Genomic DNA, 25,759 nt, shown 5'->3' with positions numbered 1-25,759 from the left:
GTCATTAACAGTACTATTGAAATATCGAGATTTATAGGGAGTGTCAGCTGTTGTTTTTGACTTGAAAACTTTATCGAACGTAATTTTCTTCTCCTTGTTCGTTTCCTTTTCAGTATTATCGTTAGTTTTATCAATAGCTACCTCCACAAGTTTCTTCAATGGATCAACCATAGGTTTAAAAGTTTCATTCAATGTATTTTCTAAATCAGCTTGCAGTTTCTAAAGTTAAATAATCTTCATTCGTTCACTCCGTTATATTTATAGCAAAAGAATCGAATCCTTTTCTATACCGTCCATGATTGATTGGTCTATCTCTATCAATAACTATAAATCCATGATTATCGTCTCTCCAACATTTTGAACAAATTACTTTAAACTTCTCAAAAGTCATATCTGAGTTAACGTGATCGTTATAAATATGTTTAATATTCACGTCATCTTGTCGAAACAAAACTAGTAAATTCACATTATCTCGAATGAGATGGTTCGGTATGCGAGCGTATGATTGACAGAGATAGAAACTATCTACCTTTTTATGTCTTCCCATACAGAAGAATGCTCTCACGTTGTCCTGCTTTTCAGTGGCTATATCGTCAAAAATCATGATGGAATTTGGATTAGCTTTATTCGGTGAAACAACTGCCTCATGCTCGCTGAATGCATAATACTGTATACCATCAATCGGTTCCAATAAATCTTTTAAAAACTTATACTTTGGTTGATTGAGGGACTTTGAATAAACATAAATGTTTTCAAATCTAAGTCCATTAGGATTTGTGATTAGTGTTAGCAAACAGTTAGTTTTCCCACAGTTACTAGGACCACAGAAAACTGCTCGTATACTATCAGGCAGTAGTTCACCATGTCTTTTTTCTCGTTTTTCCGTCTCAACCACATTATCAAAATTTATGACTTGCAACTTAAGTGGTTGCTCTTTGAAGTCCATATTGTTTTCTAATCACCGATCGAAGGACGAATGAGACTACTAACTATAAAAAGACTGTTTATATATTTTTAGTTTCATTAAGACTTTGTCTTCTGATGAGGTATGATCATTTGTTACAAAAGAAAGACTGGTGGTGCTGGCTTAGTGAATAAGATCATTAATAACTTACCATTCGAAGCTCATTTGCCTGGTTATCAGTATTGCGGACCGGGAACTAAATTGAAAAAACGACTTGCTCGTGGTGATCCTGGAAAAAATCCGCTAGACGCTGCTTGTAAAGATCACGATATTGCTTATTCTCAAAATCGAGAGAACGTTGAGGCGAGAAACGAAGCCGACAAAATTCTAGCTAAACAAGCCTGGGATAGAGTGCAAGCGAAAGATAGTAGTTTTGGTGAGAAAGTTGCTGCATTTGCTGTAGCCAACATAATGAAAGTTAAAAGTAAACTTGGTATGGGTGTTAAAATTTTAAAACGAGGAAAGAAACGAGGTAAGGGATTAAAAAATCGCCAACAACGACGACAGCGACGAAAGACACATGTAAAAAGGAAAAATCTATCAATTGCATTGAAAAAAATTATTAACGCTGCCTCGAGAAGTGTTGTTCCTAGTAATAAATCACTCTTTGTCATTCGTTCGGCTATAAAAGGCGCTAAAGAAGCTGTGAAGAAGGCTGGAGGAAGAAGAAAAATAAATGTTCCGCGTATTCTACCAATTCCTAGTAAAGTGGGTGGAGCTCTTCCTTTTTTAATTCCATTATTTGCCGCTTTGAGCGCCACTGGAGCTTTAGCTGGAGGAGCTGCTTCAATAGCAAAAGCCGTTAACAGTGCTAAGGCCGCTCAAAATGAATTGAAAGAGGCTCATAGACACAATAAAACTATGGAAGCTATTGCTATTGGTAAAGGACTTTATTTGAAACCACATCGTAAAGGTTATGGTCTTCATCTGAAACCATATTCAAGTGGAAAAGGTTAAAAAAAAAAGCTCGAAATAACTTTACCTAATCGAGCACTGACAGATCATGATATAAGAAAATATGCTAAAATACTAAAAATTGCAAATTTTCGAGGTGTTTTTATGCGTGATGCTCTACCGACCGATGGGCCTCGATATCAAGAGACAGCTATTGTAAATTTGGATAATAAACGGGGGCCAGGTACTCATTGGGTAGCATATAAAAAGAAAGGCGATGAGGTTATGTATTTTGATAGTTTTGGTAATCTACTGCCGCCTATAGATCTATTGCTTTATCTCAAAGTTAATAGAATCATGTATAATTATATTAGATATCAAGATTTTAATACATATAATTGCGGCCATCTTTGTCTCAAATTTCTTTTAAACAAACTATAGAAAAGACGACTAGTATATAAAATACTCATGCAAAGAATGACTGTCATTTGATTTGAATCTGTCATGGAGAATACACTAACATTAAGTCTCTCGGGAACATCATCCGTACTCGAATCATATTATTTTCCACCGATCGAATTGATAGCAAACAAAAAATACGTTCTTGGTCTAGTTGAGCTATTGACATTTAATTCAATACCAAACATTGACGTTGGTTGTAATAAATTTTACATTGAAGGTCAAGAAGCTATCACTTTACCGACTGGTAGCTACGAAATAGAAGATATTGAAAACTTTCTCATAGATGAATTAGCACCTAAAGGTATATCGTTTAGCCTAAAACCAAATAATAATACTTTACGTAGTGTCATTCGGTGCAGTCAAAAAATACATTTTGAACCAGAAGATTCTATTGGATCAATTTTAGGCTTCACTAAACGCACGCTCGTTGAAAACGAAACACATAGTTCTGACTTACCCGTCACTATACTCAAAGTCAATGCTTTACGTGTAGAGTGTAATATTACTACAGGCTCTTACATAAACGATCGCAAAGTACATACTATACATGAATTTTTCCCAGCAGTCCCACCTGGCTATAAGATTATAGAAGTTCCCTCTCACGTCATTTACCTTCCAGTCGCTGTGAGGAGCATTGATCATTTTCAAATTCGTATAGTTGATCAAGACGGAAACCTAGTTAACTTTCGAGGAGAAGTCATCACAGTGCGAGTGCATATAAAGACCATATCTTAGTAATGGGTATCATTTACAATATAAAGAGCGGCCGAGGCTATATTAAAAGACAAAAATGTCGAACAGCAATCAGTCAACAGCGAGCTATCAGACCGCTCACACCTCAGAACATTCAATTCCTGAAAAGCTTGAGACTAGAAGTCGTCGAAAATCGTGGAAGAAAATATTGTGCATATTAGTGTGTTGTATAAAACAACAACAACAACAACAACAATATGGAGGGAATTCTAGACATTCATTCAGCTGTCACTTTCGATGAGTCTATAGCTCATTATGAAGTTCATGCGCATCAGCCTTATTCATTATCATATTTCAATAATAGCGATGAAATTCATATAGCAATTCAACATCAAGATTTATCTCTGCTTCCATCGCGCAGTATGATTCATATTTGTGGTAGGTTAACCAAGCCGGACGGTACTACGCCAGTGGAGAACACTTTATTAGTCAACAACGCCCTCTGTCATTTGTTCGAGGAAATACGATATGAAATAAATGCTATTGAAATTGATAAAGTGAAAAATGTAGGCTTAACAACTCTCATGAAAAATTGGCTTTCACTCAATCCATGTCAGAGCTCTATCGCTGAAAATGCCGGATGGAATGGTGATAACAATGAAGTTTTAATATGTAACGCTCAAGGTTTTTTTGATGTGACTATACCTCTCAGTATGTTGATGGGCTTTGCTGAAGATTATCGGAAAATTGTAGTCAATGTCAAGCATGAACTTATTCTCACAAGATCAAGAGATGATTTGAATGCTATTTTGTCTGCTCCAATTGGGAATCCTGCTGCTTCAGAAAAAACAAAAATTACTTTAACTAAGGTTGAATGGCTGATGCCATATGTGATGGTTGCAGACAAAGAAAAAATCAAATTACTCAATCAGATCGGACGAGATCGTGCAATTACAATGAGTTATCGTACTTGGGAAATGTATGAGTATCCAAAATTACCACGTACATCAAAGCATGTTTGGAGTGTTAAGACTTCCAATCAATTGGAAAAGCCTCGCTTTGTTATTTTAGCTTTTCAAACTAAACGTAAAAGTTCGGCGAGTGTTAATTCTAGTAATTTTGATCATTGTAATATTAGTAATGTGAAGCTATTCCTCAATTCACAATGCTATCCGTATGGAAATCTCAATTTGAATATCAATCAAAATCAGTATGCTGTTCTCTACGATATGTATACTAATTTTCAAAACTCTTATTATGGTAAAGAAAACGAGCCGTTACTCAATAAAAAAGATTTCATTAATAAAGTACCGCTAATAGTTATAGACTGCTCCAAACAAAATGAAACATTAAAAAGCGCGCCAGTCGATGTTCGCCTAGAATTTGAAACTCGGACTGATTTTCCTGAAGATACTGCAGCCTACTGCTTAATATTACACGATCGTATTGTACAATATAACCCGATTAGTTTGAAATGTGTTTGAGGTGATGTTAAAAAATTAGTTTGAAATTAACAAGACATTATGTAATCAATGTATACGATGCTTTTCAATAAAAAAGAAAATAAATTATATATATTGTTGGAATTTAATAAAAACTACCTATAACCATACTATATAGTGTCTATGACGCCCTATACTTTCGATTGGTGAGGTATGCTGACTATGGCGCCCTCTACTTTCGAATAGTGAGGTATAGGCTTTATATAGAACAAACACGTGCCTCTACTCTCATAACCGTTTTGGGAACTAGTAGAGTTCACATTAACTTCAGCATCTTTTCAAATGGATTTCGTAATAGATTTTCAAGGTTTTCAAAGTTTTAACGAGACTTTTGTTTGTAAAGAACTAGCATATCTACCATTAGATATAGATACTGTTCCAACTGTGTTTTTGTTCGAACCACCATATCATTGGTTTCAACTTCCTATCAAGTATCGAAAAGTGAATCATTTCTTAGAAACGTGTCATCATGGTTTATTATGGAGATCCGGTCTTATTCCATATAAAAATTTAGCATGTGTACTAAACAATCATTTAAATAATTCTAGAAATATTTATGTAAAAGGATTAACAAAGAAACAATGGTTACAAAAAATTTTACCTGAAAAGTAAGTATTTTTATTTATTTATTTTTTGTTAGAAATTAAAATCATTATTAATTAAAAATTTTTTCCTTTTTTAGAAAAATTTTAGAACTTGAAAGCGAGATGAGATGTCCTCTAATGAGCGCATTACCTTACCCATTAGAAACAATATGTACATATCATTATAATAAACCAGCTAACTTTGTATGTGCCGTTACAATTGCACAAAGATTGTTTTCATGGATAAAAGCTAGACTGAAGCAATCTGAAATGAAAGGTATTGATGAAGTGGACAATATTACCTATAAAAATTCAATTCAATATTTCAATATAGCGATGTCAACTACTGAAAATAAAGATTATAGACAGACTGTATTATATTCAATGTATAGTTGAATGAACAATAAATTAATAATTAAACGAAAATTCTATAAGTTTTATTAATTAATATTCGAATAAAATAATAATCGAGGTTGAAAGGTTCCCGAAATCTAATGAAAATACTATAGCGCTTGCTTAGAGAAAGAGAAAGAGAGCAGCATATAGCTTACCAAGCTATATGCTACCCTCTCTCCAAGGGCCCAAATACCCTACTATTAAAAGAGAGCGAGTATTTCAATATAGCGATTCAATAAATCGCTATATTTCAATATAGCGATGTCAACTACTGAAAATAAAGATTATAGACAGACTGTATTATATTCAATGTATAGTTGAATGAACAATAAATTAATAATTAAACGAAAATTCTATAAGTTTTATTAATTAATATTCGAATAAAATAATAATCGAGGTTGAAAGGTTCCCGAAATCTAATGAAAATACTATAGCGCTTGCTTAGAGAAAGAGAAAGAGAGCAGCATATAGCTTACCAAGCTATATGCTACCCTCTCTCCAAGGGCCCAAATACCCTACTATTAAAGGAGAGCGAGAGAGAGAGAGAGAGAGAGAGAGAGAGAGAGAGAGAGAGAGAGAGAGAGAGCAGCATCTACACTATACAGCGTATGCGTCTAGCAAGCTAGAGACGCTATCCCCCTCTTCAAGGGCTATACGGAGCACGCTCCTAGCAAGCAGCTAGAGACGCTACCCCCTCTCCAAGGGCTATACGGGGTACGCTGCTAGCAAGCAGCTAGAGATGCTACCCCCTCTCCTAGGACATGCATCTAGTCAGCATGTTTACCGTTGATGGAGAGTGAGAGAGGAAGGGAGAGAGAGAGAGAGAGAGAGATAGAGAGAGAGAGAGATATTTTTTTTAAATTTAAATCAATTTATTTAATTTTATTACATTACATTAAATTTAATTAGATTACAAAAAATTTTTTAATTTTCAATTATTTTTCCTACCACATGGTTTGGTAGGTCGTGTTGGTTTCCTGCTAAAACAGGAAAATACACTAGGGTCCTCGATTATTTTGATACATTTTACCTTAGGTACCACTTTCTGCTTGCTCGTGGTAGGTAAAATTATACTGTTGCTGCTGCTGCTGCTGCTGCTACTGCTGGTAGCGATGACTGCCGGTGGAAGGGCATTTTCAATGCTACTCATGGGACATCTCGATGGTTCATTTCGATCCACAGCATCAGTAGCAACATTCATCTAAAAAATAATATTTATTTTAAAAAAAATTTAGTTATTAAATAAAAAAATGTATTTATCTATAATAAATAATCTTACCTTAAGAAATTTCTTCTTTGGCGGAAGAGATGTAAACGCTGCTAACGGAACAGCGTTTAGATATCTTTTCTTGGCTGCTTTTACGGCTGTCGTTTCGTTCGCAGCCCTCGCAGCCTTTTCGGCTGCAGACTGTGCAGCCCTCGCCGTCTTCTCAGCCGCAACTTTAGCAGCCCTTTCAGCCCTTTCAGCTGCATATTTTGCAGCCTTTGCTGTTCTTTCAGCCGCGGCCCTTTCGAGCTCAGCGGCCCTCTCGCTTGCGGCCCTTTCAGTTGCAGCTTTTTCGGCTGCAGCTTTTTCGGCTGCAGCTTTTTCGGCTGCAGCTTTTTCGGCTGCAGCTTTTTCGGCTGCAGCTCTTTCGGCTGCAGCTCTTTCGGCCGCAGCTCTTTCAGCCACAGCTCTCTCGACTGCAGCCCTTTCTATTCTCTAAACATCGCTCTGTAACTAAGAAAACAATATATATATATGTATATATATATATACATATATATATATTATTAAATATAATTATATTTAAATAAGTATTTTTAAATAAGTATATATATATATACTTATTTAAAAATACTTATTTAAATATAATTATTTATATACATACCTTTATGACTACTGTTAATATCTGTTGAATATGTCGCCTATGCGACGGCTCCGTCACGATTATATTTAGCTGAAAAGCAAAAATAAAAAGATTAAAAATAAATATATTTAATATTATATAAAAAATACTTACCACTCTTAAAATGTCAATAATTAAGCAATAAAATATGCTAGTTGGTAAACTAGCTAGCAGCATCGGAGGAGTCTGAAAAAATAAAAAATTTATTATAAAAACTGTCTTTAATAATTAATAGAATATATAAATAAAAATACTTACATTAACCATGAAAATAATCATGGCATTTATTGTACTTATTATTTGTACACTATCCATTTTAATTTTTTATAAAAAGCAAAGAATAGTTACTAAAAATATTAAATGCTTCGTCGATGTATACTTCTTGAGCACTACCGAACGATTGACTCCGGAAAAGATTTTCGGAAAAATCAGGATGATTCCTACTCTCCAAAAGAAACTCTAGTCAAATTGATAAAAATCTTTAAAGGAAGAAGAACATTGATTTTGCTTTAGACGCTCAGCATGTTGGAGGATGTTAACGCAACTAAACAAGGCTAACTCAAAAACCTTATCTCTAAGGCAAAAAAGCAGTAAAATGACTAACAGACAATTCATCATTAAGATTACTCTATCTCCAATCACCTGCTGCTTACATACTTTCGAACGCATCTTCATTGAAAAAGGAACATCGAATGCGTTTTAACCCTCAGCATGAGGTAAAGCGTTATTGGAGAAAGTGCAAGCTGGTGTGGGTGGTCGAAAGTTTCTTAAATTATATGTGTGGCCCTGAAAAAGGATAGTGCACGCTGCTAGAACGCATCTTCATTTAAAAAAAGAACATCGGTTATGCTTTAGACTCTTAGCAACGACTTCTACAGCAACCTACCTTAACAACCTCTGTAGGTGGGTGGGAGAGTGGGTGAAGTCTAAGGTACATCAAATACCTTTTAGACACTCAGCATGGGGTCTCACTCTGTCGAAGGGGCCCCATAGCGCCCTACTATCGAAGGAGAGCGAGAGAGAGAGAGAGAGTGAAAACAGCATCCTCACTATACGGCGTACGCGCCTAGCAAGCTAGAGATGCTACCCCCTCTCCGAGGGTCCTTCACTCAGCCAGCATAAGCATATAGTTTACCAAACACCCTACCGACTTCTACAGCATCCTACCTTAACAACCTCTGTGGGTGGGTGGGTGGGTGAAGCGTCCTACTATCGGGGGGGGGGGGGGGACTGGCCCCCTCGAAGGGCCCACTGGCACGCGGGAGGTGTCGAACGAACATCAAATGCAACACTCGGCATGGGGTTTCACCTTATCGCGATTAAAAGGTGTCACTACCTTCACACCTTCATCGGGCGGCTCCTTTCTGTCCCAGAACATACACGTATCCTTATACATTGGCGGCGCGCGCGAGGTGTCAAACCAACATCAAATGCCCCTTAACACTCAGCATGGGGCCCACTGGCACGCGGAAGGTGTCAAAGGTACATCAAATCCCTTTTAGGCACTCACCATTGGGTCTGACCATTAATTAAAAGGTGTCACTACCTTCACACCTTCATCAGGCGGCTCCTTTGTGTCCCAGAACATACACGTATCCTTATACATTGGCGGCATCCTTTGTCGGCTCCTTTGTGTCCCAGAACATACATTGCTTATCTACTTACTATGGTAATACGTCATTCATACACGTTTTAGTCGAAAAGGACGCACCCGTTAAGTTGCGTAATTAGAAAGGGATTTCCCTGGTTAACAGGTTAAGGCTCTTTAGTTTACATGTACAGGCTACAAAAATCACACATTTGTAAACAAGTTTTTATGAAAGTTAAAATTTTTTTCTACATTTTCGTCCACCACATTGGTTCCGCCATTTTAAATTTTCAAAATCTGATAACAGATTTGTAATCAGCGACCTCGAAAACAAACTTTCTACGAAATATTATGTATTGAATGACATATTTACGGTTATTTTGTATTAGGGGTGGTTTACCCCCCTTAGGAGTAATATTTATTAAAACACCGAAAGATGTCAACTAAATTTTGTTATTATGGATGTTTAAACATTTTTTCCAATTTTTTTTAGTCGGTTTAGCCCTTTTCCTTGTAACGAAAGCAGCGCCTTATTCGGCACTGACGTCACCAATTTATTAAGGGGAGAGTAAGAGAGGCACTTTCGCTCTTTAACAATCGGGGAACGAGAGGATAGGTCGAACGAATAAATAATTTTCCTTAATTAGAACATACAACTTAAATCTATTCAGACAAACAAATACAAAATCGGTTATAATAAAGTTTGCATGACGCGCACATATACAGAACAACTTAAACTAACGCGGGAGGATGAATGGCCAGGCGACTAAATCGCCTTGACCATTTGCCTCCTTACAAAGGAAAGAATACGTCGAAACCTCTCTACCACATTACGATGAGCGTAGTCGGCAAGTGATCGCCTGGCTACCTATCGTTCCTACGCAGCCGCGCATCACCATGAGAGAGAGAAATACCGGGAGAGAGAGATAACCTGACCTTTGTCCTTGGCGATGAGCCGGCAACGGGGAGTTGACCTGGCCGCTGGCTGGACGTCTTCTTCGGCGTAGCCCGTGGTGAACCCACTGGAAGTCATGCCGTGCACGGTGGTGAGGGCGACACTGAATGCCCTGCTGCAGGTAATGTCGCCACACGTTGCCTCGTCTCGCCCTGGTCTGGTCACTGCTGCACGTGTACTTCTTTTTCTCTCTTTGCGCTGCTTCTTTTCTTTGCTACTTCCAACTTCTCTCCTTAACTTTCTTCCGGGGACTAGATCACGCGACTTGACGGATGGTCAGCGTTGGCGCTCTCGCCGAGCTCTCCCACCAAGCCCACTCATTAGGCGGCGTGCGACAAAAGCGCTAATTGGTCGCGCGTCACACATCGGCCCAAACCTGCATAGTGCGTGCATAAACGCGCACTGTAGCATGCTCTCTCTCTCTCTCTCTCTCTCTCTCTCTCTCTCTTAGGCGCAATAAATACATGCGCCGAACGCTGACCACGTCCCTATGCCGAGCGATAAGAGGGAGAGAGAGAAGGAGGGCAGACGAGGAGCAAGCGTACCGCTTGCTCTCGTCACATCCTCCCAAATAACACAAATTTTTTCTTAACTTTCATCCTCATATCTTTTAATGAAAAAATCGTATGAAAAATTTATCAAGCATCATATCCTGTAGATTTTGACCTCCTCTTTTGAATGCCGTTGACAAAATTTATCTAAATTGTAAGCCGGAAACGTTATAGGCCGGTTTTCCGGAAAATTCACAAATTTTTCGCGTTTTTTTTTTCTAAAAAAAGTATATTTTGAAATGGAAAAAGTTTGCACACACCATTGGAAATACTGTTATCGGTGTTATAGATGTCTTTTCTTTCAAATGCCGTTGGATTTTTTCCGAAATTCAAAATGGCGAACACAAAATGGTGTTCGAAAGGAAAAATGTTTTTTTAAACTTGACGAATTTTTTCCTCCAAAACTATCAAGTTTAGTGAAAAATTTCTAAGAACAAAAATGTCTTAAAATTAGTCAAGAAATACTCGAATTTGGAAATTTCGATTTTCCGATTTTCCACGAATTCGAAAATTAACTCGGAAAATTCTGAAAAAAATTGAGAATACTCCTTGGTAAATTTTAAGACTCTTTTGTTATTATGAATTTTTTTATTGAGTCAATAGTTTTTGAGTAAGAAATTAATCAATTTTATTCCTAGTATACATTTTTTTCAAATTGGTTTCACAAAATTAAAAATAATTTCAAGTCTAACAATTATTATTTTTTGCTACCCTCCCTAAAAGTCGATTTTCCTGATCGCGACGCGATAGGACTTTAGGCGAGAGAGTTAATTTTCGAATTCGTGGAAAATCGGAAAATCGAAATTTCCAAATTCGCTGTAAGAAAATCTGAAAAAATTTGAGAGTATTTCTTGACTAATTTTAAGACATTTTTGTTCTTAGAAATTTTTCACTAAACTTGATAGTTTTGGAGAAAAAAATTCGTCAAGTTTAAAAAAAAAAATTTTTCCTTTCGAACGCCATTTTGTGTTCGCCATTTTGAATTTCGGAAAAAATTCAACGGCATTTGAAAGAAAAGACATCTATAACACCGATAACAGTGTTTCCAACGGTGTGTGCAAACTTTTTCCTTTTCAAAATATAATTTTTTTAGAAAAAAAAACGCGAAAAATTTGTGAATTTTCCGGAAAACCTGCCTATAACGTTTCCGGCTTACAATTTAGGTAAATTTTGTCAATGGCATTCGAAAGAGGAAGTTAAAATCTACAAGATGTGATGCTTGATAAATTTTTCATACGATTTTTTCATTAAAAGATATGAGGATGAAAGTTAAGAAAAAATTTGTGTTATTTGGGAGGAAAAGGGTTAAACTTTTTCATTATAAAATTATGCCAAAAAATATATGTTCTTAACCCCTAAAAAATAGGGGATGCTACCCTTATTCTTCAAATCACTAAAAATATGTGTCTCCTTTTTTTTATGTTCTACAATATGTATCAAAATCATCAAAATCGGTGAGCTCGGGTTGGGTACCTTTCCTTGTTAGTCATATTTATAAGCCGTTATTAAGATCAATGAGGAGGGAATGATAAATGAAGAATATATATATATATTCTTGTGTGTGTGTGTGTGTGCGTGTGTGTTGAAATACTTGATTTCTTAGTGTATTGTAACGTAACTGGCTACGAGCTATTCGTTGTAGCCTATAATAATTTGACTACGAGAGAAATCGGGTACACACATATACATATAATTATATGCCATTAAAATTACATTTGCAATTTTGTTGTTAATAATTTGTTGTTTTTCTGTTAATATAGCTTGAAGATGTCAGCAAATGTGCTGACGAAACGTTGCTGAATAGAATTAAAATTAAGTGAATTTCCATCTCTCACTATTTTCCTTCTTTCTATTATTACAAAATTTATCATTTAAGAAAACTATAAGGAAATCAAGACAGTATGTTAGGTATTAAAACAGATTTGATTGAATGCCATTAAAGTCGTAGTTATAAAAATTTATTAGAATAAATTGATAATTATTCAATGAAATATGATCGAATAATGTTTTACGAGAAAATATTGAAAATGTTTTAAAAACATTGAAAATAATTCTAAATATTTGTATTAATTATGATTGGGATTCAAAGATATTAAAAAAGATTCATCTTTAATCTATGTTGGATTGAAAATGAATCATTTTATTAAAAATTATTAACAATTTATTAAAATTCGGTACATTTTAATCATACCCAATTGGTCATTTTTAGCAGGAAACGTGTTAGGTCGTAAATAGAACAAAGAGAGCAAGAGTTCTCGAGGTCCTTTAGGTATAGAGTATAAATTATATCACTGCAGAGGGTCAGTTTAACCCGTTAAGGTCCAGGCCCATACTGGCTGTGGTAGAGCCAAACTAACTACTGGAAACGGGACATAAGCAAAAAAAAAGTACCCATTTTTTTTCTTTTGTTAGTTGCAATTGTTTATAAAAAGTTGTTTAAACAAATTACCATAGAGTCATTATTTTTCAAATCTAATTGTGCTAATTGATTCTACGGGAAAAATAAAAAGGAAAACCTCTGTAACATTTTCTTGCCAGATTGCTTGTTAGTATAAAACTGCTGTTAAAGTTTGAATTTCTGAAACTTTAATACTGACGGTTAACTCGTAACTCGGACTTCTCACTACAACCTGGTGGTTGGATGTATGACATAGCGTAAATTTTGTTACACCATAATTTTTGAAAACCGTGTAAGAGATCACGTCTGAGTGGCAGGCTAATGGTTGAATAAAAACCCAAATTTTTTCTTTCGTAAGAAACCATCTTCAGAGTGCTTTTGTAATATTTAGGGCTGTGAAATTTATGGTTTTGATATTCTTAACTTGCGTTATTTTTAGCGATTTTAAACTATGTGAATAATGGGTTAAGTCCAAATATTATTTTCCATTTGATACAATGTTAGAAGAAGAGTTAGAGTCTTATCATATTTAGTAGAGAAAGACGATGATATTGATTATGATCAACACGTCGATATAAATTTCATTCCTGGAGATCATGAAAGTTTAGATGGGGATTCAGATTGTTATCTAGATGAAGATATATCATCACAGTTTGTTCCTAATGGTTCGTATGAATGCATCAGAGATACATACAGTAGTACTCAGAAGTTATTGGAACCAAATCATATACAGGGTGGCCCATTTTAAGTGATCCACTCAGATATCTAGATTGGAGTGAGTTTTATCGAAAAAAGTTTCAGACAAAAGTTACTCAACTTTGAGGGGGCCATGTTTCTATGACCTTGGATTTGACCTTGGAGGTCATGTTCAAGGTCATTTCAAGGTCAACTTTGTTTTTTTAAATAGGAACCCCCATTTTTGACCCCGGATTCGGAAAGAGCGGGAAATTTTACGTCCAAAACGGTATTTTTAAATTTTTTTTCATGGCCTAGAGAAGGTCGATTTAAGGTCAAATGCTTGAAAAACTGCCTAAAAGCGTTTTTTTAATTTTTAAGATATCGAAAAATGACCTCTACAAAATTTGTTCAGAATAGAGTGGGCCACCCAATGCACCAAAAACCTTTGACCTTTAACCTCATTTTGAAGGTCATTTCAAGGTCGAAGTGTTTTTTGTAATGGAAATCCCTCTTTTTAACCCCGGATACGCACATAGCGCGAAATCCGACGTTTGGATAAGGTATTGTGTTGAGTTTCGCGCTATGTGCGTATCCGGGGTTAAAAAGAGGGATTTCCATTACAAAAAACACTTCGACCTTGAAATGACCTTCAAAATGAGGTTAAAGGTCAAAGGTTTTTGGTGCATTGGGTGGCCCACTCTATTCTGAACAAATTTTGTAGAGGTCATTTTTCGATATCTTAAAAATTAAAAAAACGCTTTTAGGCAGTTTTTCAAGCATTTGACCTTAAATCGACCTTCTCTAGGCCATGAAAAAAAATTTAAAAATACCGTTTTGGACGTAAAATTTCCCGCTCTTTCCGAATCCGGGGTCAAAAATGGGGGTTCCTATTTAAAAAAACAAAGTTGACCTTGAAATGACCTTGAACATGACCTCCAAGGTCAAATCCAAGGTCATAGAAACATGGCCCCCTCAAAGTTGAGTAACTTTTGTCTGAAACTTTTTTCGATAAAACTCACTCCAATCTAGATATCTGAGTGGATCACTTAAAATGGGCCACCCTGTATACAATTGGAAAGAAAATGCTCTAAATACTAATGTGACTCCTGATACTGAATGTAACTCTGACATCATAGCAGTCTCCTCTTTATTCTCTAAGAACTCTAAAGAGTTATTTGATACATTTTTCTCGGTGCCAATGAAGACTTATATTATCGAAGCCATAGCTGAAAACAACTACAATTTGAGCATGGATGATCTAGAAAAATTTATTCTAATCCTTATAACGATCATAAACTCAAGAAAGCGTCTTTGTGACTATTGGTCGACAAAAAGAATTTTACAATGTTCAGTTATATCAGAACTCATGACGAGAAATAAGTTTGTTGAGATAAAAAAAAAGGAAGATTTTATAAACTTTATAAACTTCAAGATCGTAATGTTAAATTAAAAAAAAAATATATATATATATATATATATATATATATATTGTGGCAGGGAATTTCGGGGGGTTTGACCGCGCTCCGAGTTCTTCCGCCACAAGGCCTGTTTGGCTCTACCCCCGATTATTTAGGGCGCCAGACCGTCGGCTGATTACGGCGATCGTCGGGGGTAAGGCCAGTCGGGTTACGCGTATCCCGGTCTGCCTAACGGCGACTGCGCAGAGTAAGCAGATGGGGGGACACGCGTTGTATCCTAAGTTCAGGCCTTTGGTGTCCAACTTTCCTTCGATTTCTCCTTAATTAGAGTACGCCGGCAGCTCAGATGATGACTCCTTAAGTCAGGTCGTGAGGACGTTCGAAGTCGCGCGTATTTTACCTAACGAATAATCCGAAAATATAGCGAATTAATGAAACCCGTATGTAACCGCTCGCGGCTGAAAATCGCTAGCATGCAACAGGGGTAGGTTATCAAGTAAGATATATATAGATATAAGGATAATTAATCGTTTATTGATGCATTAGAATTTCTCACATACGAGGTCGGAATAAATATGGTCGGTAGAATTCTGAATTTTCATTAATCCCTAAGATACAATTTAAACGGTTCCTAAAATGGCGGAAAGGTCAGCGCGAGTAACAAATCGCAATTTTCTTTTATAAGACCTAACGCTCAAATTCGGTTTGTGAAATGTCGGAAAGGTCAGCACAACTAATTAGTCAAAACAATTTAATACAATTGAACCTACGTTCGTACTAAGTAACTAACACAAGGTCAGCGCGAATACTAAATTGTAATTTTCTTTTGTAAGACGAAACTTAATAAACGTTGACGAAAGGTCAGCGCGAATACTAAGTCGCGATTCTCTCTCGTAACCGAACACTTAATAGAGTTGACGAAAGGTCAGCGCGAATACTAAGTCGCGATTTCTCTCGTAACCGAACACTCAATTTATTTTCACGGAATGACGGACAGGTCAGCACGATCCGGTAGGCACCGGCGTCGACGGATCCACGCGTCGCGACGACCTACGGCACTGAACGATTGATCCCCGCACTCCGCGATTAATTAAAAATGAGTGGCACTTTGCCTACTTACAAATTTTCCTTGCGGTATTAGCAAACAAAATTGGCGGGAGGAGTATGACTGGCGTCTAGCGCTAATAATCGACAGCGAGATTAGCTGATAGAGAGAGGCTCCTTCCTTGCGGATATCCAGTGGCAAAATGGACGAGAATCGGCTTCTCGCGGTCAAAGATCGTTTCTCTTCTCCTCTTTCCGAGAAGAAATGTTATTATTGGTCGGTATGCTAATTCGGATATCGGTAGCGCCCTCCGAATTTTTATCATTGGTCCGTGTGTAAATTAGAATAATACAGCGCCCTCCTTAACTCTCCTACTTTCATCGTTATTTACTCTCTCTCACCCCCCACTAAGGTATCTATCATTAATTGTCGGAAAAGATCTACCCCTACTCTTATCTATTCGTCTATGCGGACGGAAATCAAATTTTATTCTAATTTGCCTATTGGTCGTGACGTCACTAGCGAATTTTGTCAGATGTTCGAATTCGGTTAGTTAAATTATCATTTAAACCTAAAGGGGTAGTTGTCGCTCGCCATCATAATAGGGATGTCGGTCGCGTGCGAATTTTACAATTCTATATTTGTTTCGTGTTCATCATTTTTAATTTATAATTTTAATTTTAATATCGGGGATACGTATATAATATACGCCGTTTCATTTGTAGCGCCCTCATCTTCGCATTTACATATTATTCTATTATTTTATATCGTCTGTCTCGCTCGCTCTTGTTTCGTCTATTTCGCTCGCTCTGTCTCGCTCGCTCTGTCTCAGTCTGTCTCGCTCGCTCTTGTTTAATCTGCTTCGCTCGCTCTGTCTCGCTCGCTCTGTCTCAGTCTGTCTCGCTCGCTCGCTCTCAGTCTATATCGGCGCTTCAAGGTGGCCGCTCAGTTTCTCGCGCGTACGCCTCGTGTCCTTGCGCCGGTTGTTGGAGCGCCTCCTGGGGCGCTCCCGTGTCGGTTCTGTTATGTTGTTCCGGGTGTTTGTGTGTGTGGTCGCTGATTTTCGTGTGTGTGGCGCTCAGGATGTCGCCGATGGTGTTCGGCAGCCCGATACAGCTGATTGCCGGCTGCCACTTCATCGGCGATTTTCTGCTCGCCCCAGGAGTGTCAGTGCCTCGTGAGTGTTCGTGTTAGTGTCTGGGAGTGTAACGGATCTGCATGTGTCATCAACATGCATCTCTGTTGCATTTCCCAGTCAGGTTTTGCATTTTTCTTTTGCCGGCCGGCAACACGTGGTCGGGAGTGTCTGTGAGGGAGTGTGTGCGTGCGCTCTCTTTTTCTGTGGTACGCTCCTTTTTTTTTTGTCTGCTCTTTGAGCATCCGTCGGATCGCATTGGGCAAGTTTGTTTCGCTCATATCTCCGGCGTGGTCGTTCGGACATGGAAAATAATAATTGTTCGGTATAGGGCGTGTTAACTTTATTTTAAACAACCGGTTACGGGGCGGCAAGGGACGGAGATGGCCTTTCTGAGGTGCTGCAAATAATGCAGCACTCAGGAGAGGCCTTGTAATGTGCCACATTACAATATATATATATATATATATATATATATATATATATATTATATATAGTTTAAATTAAATGTTTATTAAATAAAAATAATTAGTCAAAAGTACAACTGAGCTAAAATTACTATATTTCGCAACACACTGCCCAATAACATTAAAATCGTCGTGCAACCTTTCTTTTTCTACGTTCAAAATGCAACTCTCTATTCCTCTCTATTTTTCTAGAACATCAGTGCTACGACCTAACTTACAGTTAACGTCATCTAGTTTTTATTACAAATACTAATCTTGATTAATCATAACAATAATGAACATGATAAAGTTTGAAAGGTCAGACAGTTATATGATTACTTTCGTGATAATACTATGCAATTCGGTTATTTTGATTATTTCAATTTATCAATAGATGAGATAATGGTCTAATACTTTGGTAAGTTTGGTATAAAACAATGTATCAGAAACAAACCTATAAGGTTTGGTATCAAATTGTGGGCCCTTTGTGGATCAGATGGTTATATATATGATCTTGACATTTACACAGGTAAAAAAGGAGTCGATGAACAAAATTCTCTAATTTCTGTTTGCTTAGGATCCAGAGTTATTATGAAAATGCTGTTACCATTATTAGAAGAAACTAGTAAAGAGGATCTTAGCAAATACCATATCTACTTCGATAACCTTTTTACAAATTCAGATCTTATGATCCATTTACAACGAATAAGGTTATGTGCAACTGGAACTGTTCGACAAAACCGTATCAAAGAAAAAATCGAAATGACCAAAAAGGCTGTAAGAGGAATAACTATCTCAATACACAATAGGAATTGAAATTTAAATTATATTCCTGTGATGGACTCTAAACCCGTATCGATTCTGTTAACTCAATATGGTGACAAACCAAAAGTTGAAGTAGAGCGATGGCACAAGACCGCCGTTCAGTCTATTCTCTTTCCTCAAGCATTTTCGATGTATGATAAAAATATAGCCGGCGTAAATGTTCATGACGAACAGTGCAACAGAGTAATGCCATCTATTAGGAGTAAAATATGGTCGTGGTGTTTATTTATTCGACTTATCCAAGCATCCTTATTTAATTCTTTAGTTATTTATAATAAGCTATACCCTGATGAATGAAAAGGTATAAAAGACATTGTAGAAGAAGTTATTGAATAATATCTTGATAAATTCAGCAATAAACGAAGTAGTAAACGAAAGAGATCTAGCGATTGCACCATTTACAAATACAAGATAAAACGCGGTGAAAAACGAGAATGTGGTGTATAGCCTTGTAAAATAAGAACTGAATTTTACTATCAAAAATGCAGTATGCCCTTATGTAAATAACACAAAGAAGAACACAGAAAAAAAACGAATAGAAAATTGATCAGATTGACAAGAAATTGAAAAAAAGTAAATCCTTATTATTTCCCCATAAATTGATAGGCGCAAACATATTGCCTGTGCAGGCGATTGTTTATTGCCGTTTTACATAACAAATTGCAATCTGGCAAGAAAATATTACGGAGGTTTTCCTTGTTATTTTTCCCGTAGAATCGATTGGCATGATTAGATTTGAAAAATAATGATTTTTTGGTAATTTATTCAAACAACTTTTTATAAACAATTGCAACTGACAAAAGAAAAAAAAATGGGTACTTTTTTTTGCTTATGTCCCGTTTCCAGTAGTTAGTTTGGCTCTACCACAATCAGTTTAGGCCTGGGCCTTAACGGGTTAATCCGGACGCTTAAAGGATTTGTAATCTTGCTTATCCTTAGCATTCCGAAAATGTAGTGAATTAAAAATTTCAATCTCAATTAACTGAAATAGGGGTTAGAAACTTTAAGAATATAATTTTTCAACTACGAAGAAATCTTGTGGTTGCAGTGGCAATATTTAAAAGTTTATTAGAAAGATCACAACTTCTAAACATTATATTGACCAATTAACGTCTATTGTAACAGAATCATCAATGAAATAATCATCAAAATAATAACACATGTAAAATCATAGAATAATTGATGAGTTACACAAATTGACTTGTCGCAATTATCCTCACTGAAAAGTTGATATACATGGAATAGATGCTCTGTGGCAAGCTGTTCTTGTAGAGATTCAAGGTTATATATTCAAGAGAGAACAAATATTTTCAAAATCTATTAACTCTCTTTCATTTGTTTTCAAAATATGCTCAAGCGGTTCCATCCGACTGTAAATAAATGTACACATTTTATATGTACAAAATATGTATAAAATTTGTATAAATATGTTATAAGTCTTGTACAAGTGTTGAATACATTCTATACAAAAATTGCACAAAATTCATTCAAATTTTGTATTCAATAATCGGCTTTGTCATAAAAGTTCAATACAAAAATAATACATGCATATTATGAATAAAATAACTTAGGTAGCTTTTATATAATATAAACTACACACGAAAATGAAAAAACTAAAAGAAAATATTGACCTAACCGAGACTTGAAATCAAGACCTTCTATTTATTAACAGACTTGTACTGTACCATTTTCCTATCGATGACTGTCATAGCGCTTACTTATTTTTATATATTTTACATGCAGTTTGAAAATTTTTCTATTATTCAATCAAATTTAATGAACTATATGTTTGTCGATAACAGCGATGAATTAAAAATTAACAATATATTTATTAAAGTTTCTTTTTGCTCATTTATTTATTTAATTTTTGTTAAATTTAAATTTATCAATCTTACCAGTTAAAATACACTTTGTTAAATATAATCGAATAATTCATAAATAATTTTTAGATTGCATAAAATAAAAAATCATACTTATCATAAATTATACAGTATTTGAAATATTTGAAAAATCTCCAAAATAAAATCAATAGAGAACAGATAGTCCTAGTAGAATGATCCCGACGTTATTTCAAAGCCTACTCAATATAAAAGAAGGAAAAAATAGTCTTGGTATGGATCATTTTACTTATTGTACTTTAAAATGGAGGTCAAAGTTCAAATTTTTCGAAAAAGAAAAAGTTTTTCGACTATTAAATATGATGTTTTATAATTAAATAATCCATTTTGAAGAAAAACTTGCATACAACCATTTTTTTTGGTTATATTTGAAAGAACAAAGTTTCATTATTTTCGATTAGTCACAACAGAGAAAACATCAAGGTTAAGCATATATTATATACATGATTCCCATATAATTTTTTTGCTGAACACTAATTTATGATTAGAATTGCCTCATCAACTCCCATTATTATTTTATGTGCGAAAACTCCCTTACAATATGGCAAATTCGCCGTTAAAACAAACAGAGCATTACGGAGCGATCGTCAGATTCTAATTCAACTGACCAATATACTCGTAAGTACTGACTCGTCACTTGGCTTTCTCTCTCTTTTACGCTATCTCTCTCCTCACGCTCGCCTTGTATAATTTTTGGTTCGACCCGCTTGCTATTGCGTCTAGTGCGTGGGTGCATGCTATCATTTCTTTGTGCTGCGTATCGACGCTTGGTCGCACTGATTGTTGATCGCCTGCGTGTGCGACTAAGTAAGCGTGTTAGCTTACTTATTTGTATATGATGCGCCAGTTCGCCTTCTATCAGCGACGGCTCATAACATGGCATGATCCCGTGTTCTGTTCACCCACGTGACGCGTGTACTATACTCATCTCTCTTGAGTGCATGCCTAAGAGGGCTTTTTTTGTATAGGCCTGCGTGACGGAGATGTGACGCCCGATTTGTGTCGAGTTTGCATTCTACAATGTTAGTTTCTTCTCTCCAATATAAACCACTGTTTACCTGACGTTCGTGCTCAGTTATTAACCTAACCTCTCCCGCTCTTCTTATATATAATTGTCGTCCGTGAATAACACCTAATTTATATTTCAGCTGTTGTTTGAAATACTCCGAACAAAAGTCCCGTTACATTCTAGTGCCCAATGTGATTTTCGAAATTTCGCGTAAATTATCGGTGATAACTTTCGCGAAAATTAGAGGGATACCCAAAAAATAAAGAAAAACACAACAGTCACTTGCAATACAAACATTTGTACCGAATACAGAGTGGTTATGTCGTAGAGACATACTCTGTCGAAAGAGCGTGCGTAGCGGACTCGCCAACTTAGGCGTATCTAAATGATATTTACTGTGCCGATATCTTCGAGGTATTTGCTCAAATACAAATCGTATATAAGCGAATATCCTAACATTTTATATATCAGTAGTCGTTGAGATCTTGTACTGAGCGGACGCGTTTACGTTTGCTCCAGTATGTGAAACTAATAGCTAAGAAGATAAAAATAATTCGGATTAAATTTAAAGGCTGCAAATAATCGACAAGTAAATAGCATACCTAGTCGCAAGTCTGTTTTTTTTTTTTTTTAAACCAAAGGCCAGCCAATATGGCTGCAAATAAACAAATAAAGGAAGAAACAACAACAAAAGAAAACACAGAAATACCAAGTGAGTAAATTATAGAATGGAAAATAGTTCAAAAAACTAAAAAATCAAGAAATAGCCCAAGAAATAGCCCTGAAGAAGACAGACCAACTAGAAAAAAGCAAAAACTAACCAAAGATAATAATGAGCAGTCCCAGCAACGCAGTGAATTTAAACAACAAATTTGAAATACTAACCACAAAGAAATGAACAAAAAGGAACTGGAAACGCAAACACAATATCTTCAGCGCAGGTAAATACAAAACCAGCAAAACCACCGCCGATATTTGTTAGTGGTGAATTGAACATTAGTCCCCTAAAAGCCCTTCTAGAAGAAACTGCGAAAAATTCTACTCAATAACAAAATCAAAATTAAAATAGAAAATCCAGAATTATTTGTCCCAACAATTAACGAACTAGAAAAAAGAAACACCAACTTTTATACATTGCAACGGTAGTTGATTTGATTAATCGATCCGTTCGCGATTCGGTACACTCGAGATGCTATTACGAACGACTAGGAGAGAAAGAGGGCGCGCGAGAGTTTTAAAAATTTTCTGTTTAGTCTCAGCTGTTACGTGTATAGTACCGCTAATTATTTTGCACAGGGTTTCACCGTTTCTTTTTACAAAGTTTTCCTGGGATTTTTTAATACGTGCGAGTGTAGCGAGGAAACACCACAGTAGCAGCATTTCAGCAGCAGCAGAGTAATAGCAGATATTACGAGTGAGGCAGCGCAGCTGATTCAGATCCGAGAAGCACCTTTAAATTAGCTTCAACAATTACGGCTGATCATCGTAATTGCACTGCAGGGTAGGTGCACCTCCCTTATATTGCGCGACAAAATATGAGCGAAAGTATTTTGTTTATCGCGAGCGTTATTCTTTGTATTCGCCCCGAGCGTTAGTTTTCGCAGCAAAAGTTCGAATTCTCTCTCTCTCTCTCTCCCTCCCCCCCTCCCTTCCTCCCTCCCTCCCTGTATTGTTATTAATCATTGTAAATCCTATTCGCGTGCGTTAGTCTTTCGGTCCGTAAAAGACTGTAATTTAGTTGAATTAAACATTATTAATTTTATTCGCCGTATTACGTCATTTCGTTTCCTAATAGCTTAACAGATCTATAAAGGATTAAGTTGTAATCCGATTTCATCTAGGGGATTAGTCGGATTAAGCATTAGGTCACTCACACTTAAGATAGATCGAGTGTCACAAGTCAGGTGTCTTAAGGTCAGTTCAACTCGGTTAGAAAGAAGACACTGAACCGAAAGTATCAAACGTAAAGGCGAATACATGTATACGAGGGTGGTCCGATAAGTACTTAGCCTCACCGCCCGATGGCGCCACTCTCGCAAAAGAAATATTCTATCACGTAGTACAACCTTCTCGATGGTTACTGTCAAGATTTCAGCCGGATCGGAGTTGTAGTTAATTTTTGAGAGCGTGTGAAAGCAAGTGTGTCCGTTGATTTTTGAAAAATGGAAAAAGAGCAGTATCGGTCGGTGATTTGATTCTTGTTTTTGGAAGGGAAATCGCGTAGCGAAATCAAAAAGCGCTTGTATGCTGTGTACGGTGACAACGCACCGGCTCATACGTCCGCCATCGCCATGGCCAAATTGGTCAAATTAAGCTACGAACTGCTGCCCCATCCACCGTATTCTCCAGATTTAGCCCCGTGCGACTTCTTTTTGTTTCCAAACTTGAAAAAGTTACTTGCCAGGCAGAAATTTGAGTCGAATGAGGAGGTAATCGCTGCCATGGAAGCCTACTTTTCAGATCTCGAGGAAACGTATTTTTCAGACGGGTTAAAGAAGTTGGAGCATTGGAAATTTTCGTTTTTCTTTTGTAGGCTGAGTACTTATCGGACCACCCTTGTAACTATACGTGTTTAACGGAACGGCGATTAGCTCTGCATCGTGGGAGTTTGTTCGTCCATAAATTTCCTTTGTATTAGAAAACCATTCCCGTTAAAGCATTCCAAAAAAAAAAAAAGAAAACAAACCTTATAAAATGGTACTCAAAAATATATATGTACTCGTCAGTTAGCCTAGACGAATTAAAACAAGAAATCGAAACTTACAACCATAGCATAATTCGAATCTCAAATATCAAGCATAGAATAACAAAGCGACCGTTACCTTTTTTTTATTTCTTGAACTAAAAACAAATAAAAATAATAAGGAAATTTATGAAATCAATAAATTAATTCCAACACTCTCAAAAATTTGTGAAAAAATTATAATAAAAAGATTAAATAATGAAGCAATAAAAAAAGTAGATTGTTAAAGGTGAACGGGTTCCAAAAAAGGCAAAGGCGGTTAACTCTGCTGACAAGGTTATAACCATTGTATTTTTGGGATCCACATGGAATTATTTCCATCAACTATTTAGAATGAAGACAAACAATCAACGGAGAGTATTCTGCTTCGTTATTGGACCGGTTAAGTGAGAAAATATTGTTTTCATTAAAAAAAATTCTGTTTGATCAAGATAATGCACGAATGCATTCTTGTGTAGTTTCAATTACAAAAATTCAGCAATTAAAGTTCGAATCAGTGGATCATCCACAGTATTCACCAAACGTGGTCCTAACTGATTTTTTTGGTCGACTTTGAAAAATTCCAAAATCATATTTTTTTGATGGTTTAGAAAAAACTTAAAGAACATCTAGAAAAGTGTATTGAACTAAAAAAAAACTATATTGAAAAAGAAAAACAAATCTACCTAAAAAATAGTTATTCTATCTTTTTCTAAGACCTTATTATCTACCTTTTTATCTAAACTTTAGGATAACAAATTATTAACTGAGAAACTCTCGATACAAGACGCTCTTGTCTAAAATATAATATTATTAAATGGTTATATCTTTATTGCATAGTGAATAAGAAAGCATATATATATCTCAGTCTCTTTCTCTATCACTTTCACTTCATCTTTCTCTGTTGCATGACCTTGATAAGTACATATGAAAAGTTTTTCGGCCTTAACACTGCTTCCTGTATTTATTTCAATAGAAATAAGTACCGTGCACTCGGTTGATCACTTGCATCGTAATTCAGTGCATTCAAATGATCGCGCAACGATCAACACTTATTTAACAAAGAATCTACTCATGATAAATTAAGATGACAGTGAATCTCAGACCAAGGAAATCAATATCAATAGAAATAAAATTTTAATACGAGAGTAAATTTTGATGTATTCTCCATCATTACAATATGTAATACAATTATTATTAATGGAATAAGCTTATGAATTATAATTCAAAGAATAAGTAATTTATTGATTCATTTGAAAACGATTGTGAATAATGGTACATTGTTTCATTTCAGTTTTTATTAATTGAAAAGCAATCTTACCGAAACTAGTAAAGTTATTTTTATGCTACAGAGATTACTTTAGTATATTTATTCAAATCGATATTTGTAAAGTACGTGATTTCTGATGAAATAAATGCCAGTTTCAAACCTTTTACTATTCTTCCTCTACCCGTATACCATTCTTTCGTTTTCATTGTTTCGTGTACATTTGTTTACTATGTTTATCCAATGTATCATTTAGTTATTGAATCATTCATGCCTCTTTTCGCAATCAATTAATTGTTTGTAGGTAAAAACTAGCGTCAGCAAACAGATAAGTGACGAGTCTTTCCATCGATTACACAGGTCTGCAAGATTTTGTTATAGAAAAGCCATAGGTCATTTTCGAAGTAATTTTTGGCGTAGAAAACGAATCCGAAGTCCAA

The 25,759-nt window shown here is 35.9% G+C and overlaps 1 protein-coding gene across 2 annotated transcripts in view; it reads left to right on the top strand.

Moving 5' to 3' along the window:
- LOC131672752 (clarin-2) overlaps positions 1–25,759 on the top strand; it is a 476,318-nt gene that overhangs the window by 19,856 nt on the left and 430,703 nt on the right. The gene's annotated exons all lie outside the window — the stretch shown is intronic.

This window comes from Phymastichus coffea, unplaced genomic scaffold (genome assembly GCF_024137745.1).
Source record: "Phymastichus coffea isolate CEN01 unplaced genomic scaffold, Cenicafe_Pcof_1.1 PCOF00001, whole genome shotgun sequence".
NCBI lineage: Eukaryota > Metazoa > Arthropoda > Insecta > Hymenoptera > Eulophidae > Phymastichus > Phymastichus coffea.
The sequence above is the reverse complement of the archived record's forward strand: the minus strand, read 5'-3'. Positions and strand labels throughout refer to the sequence as shown.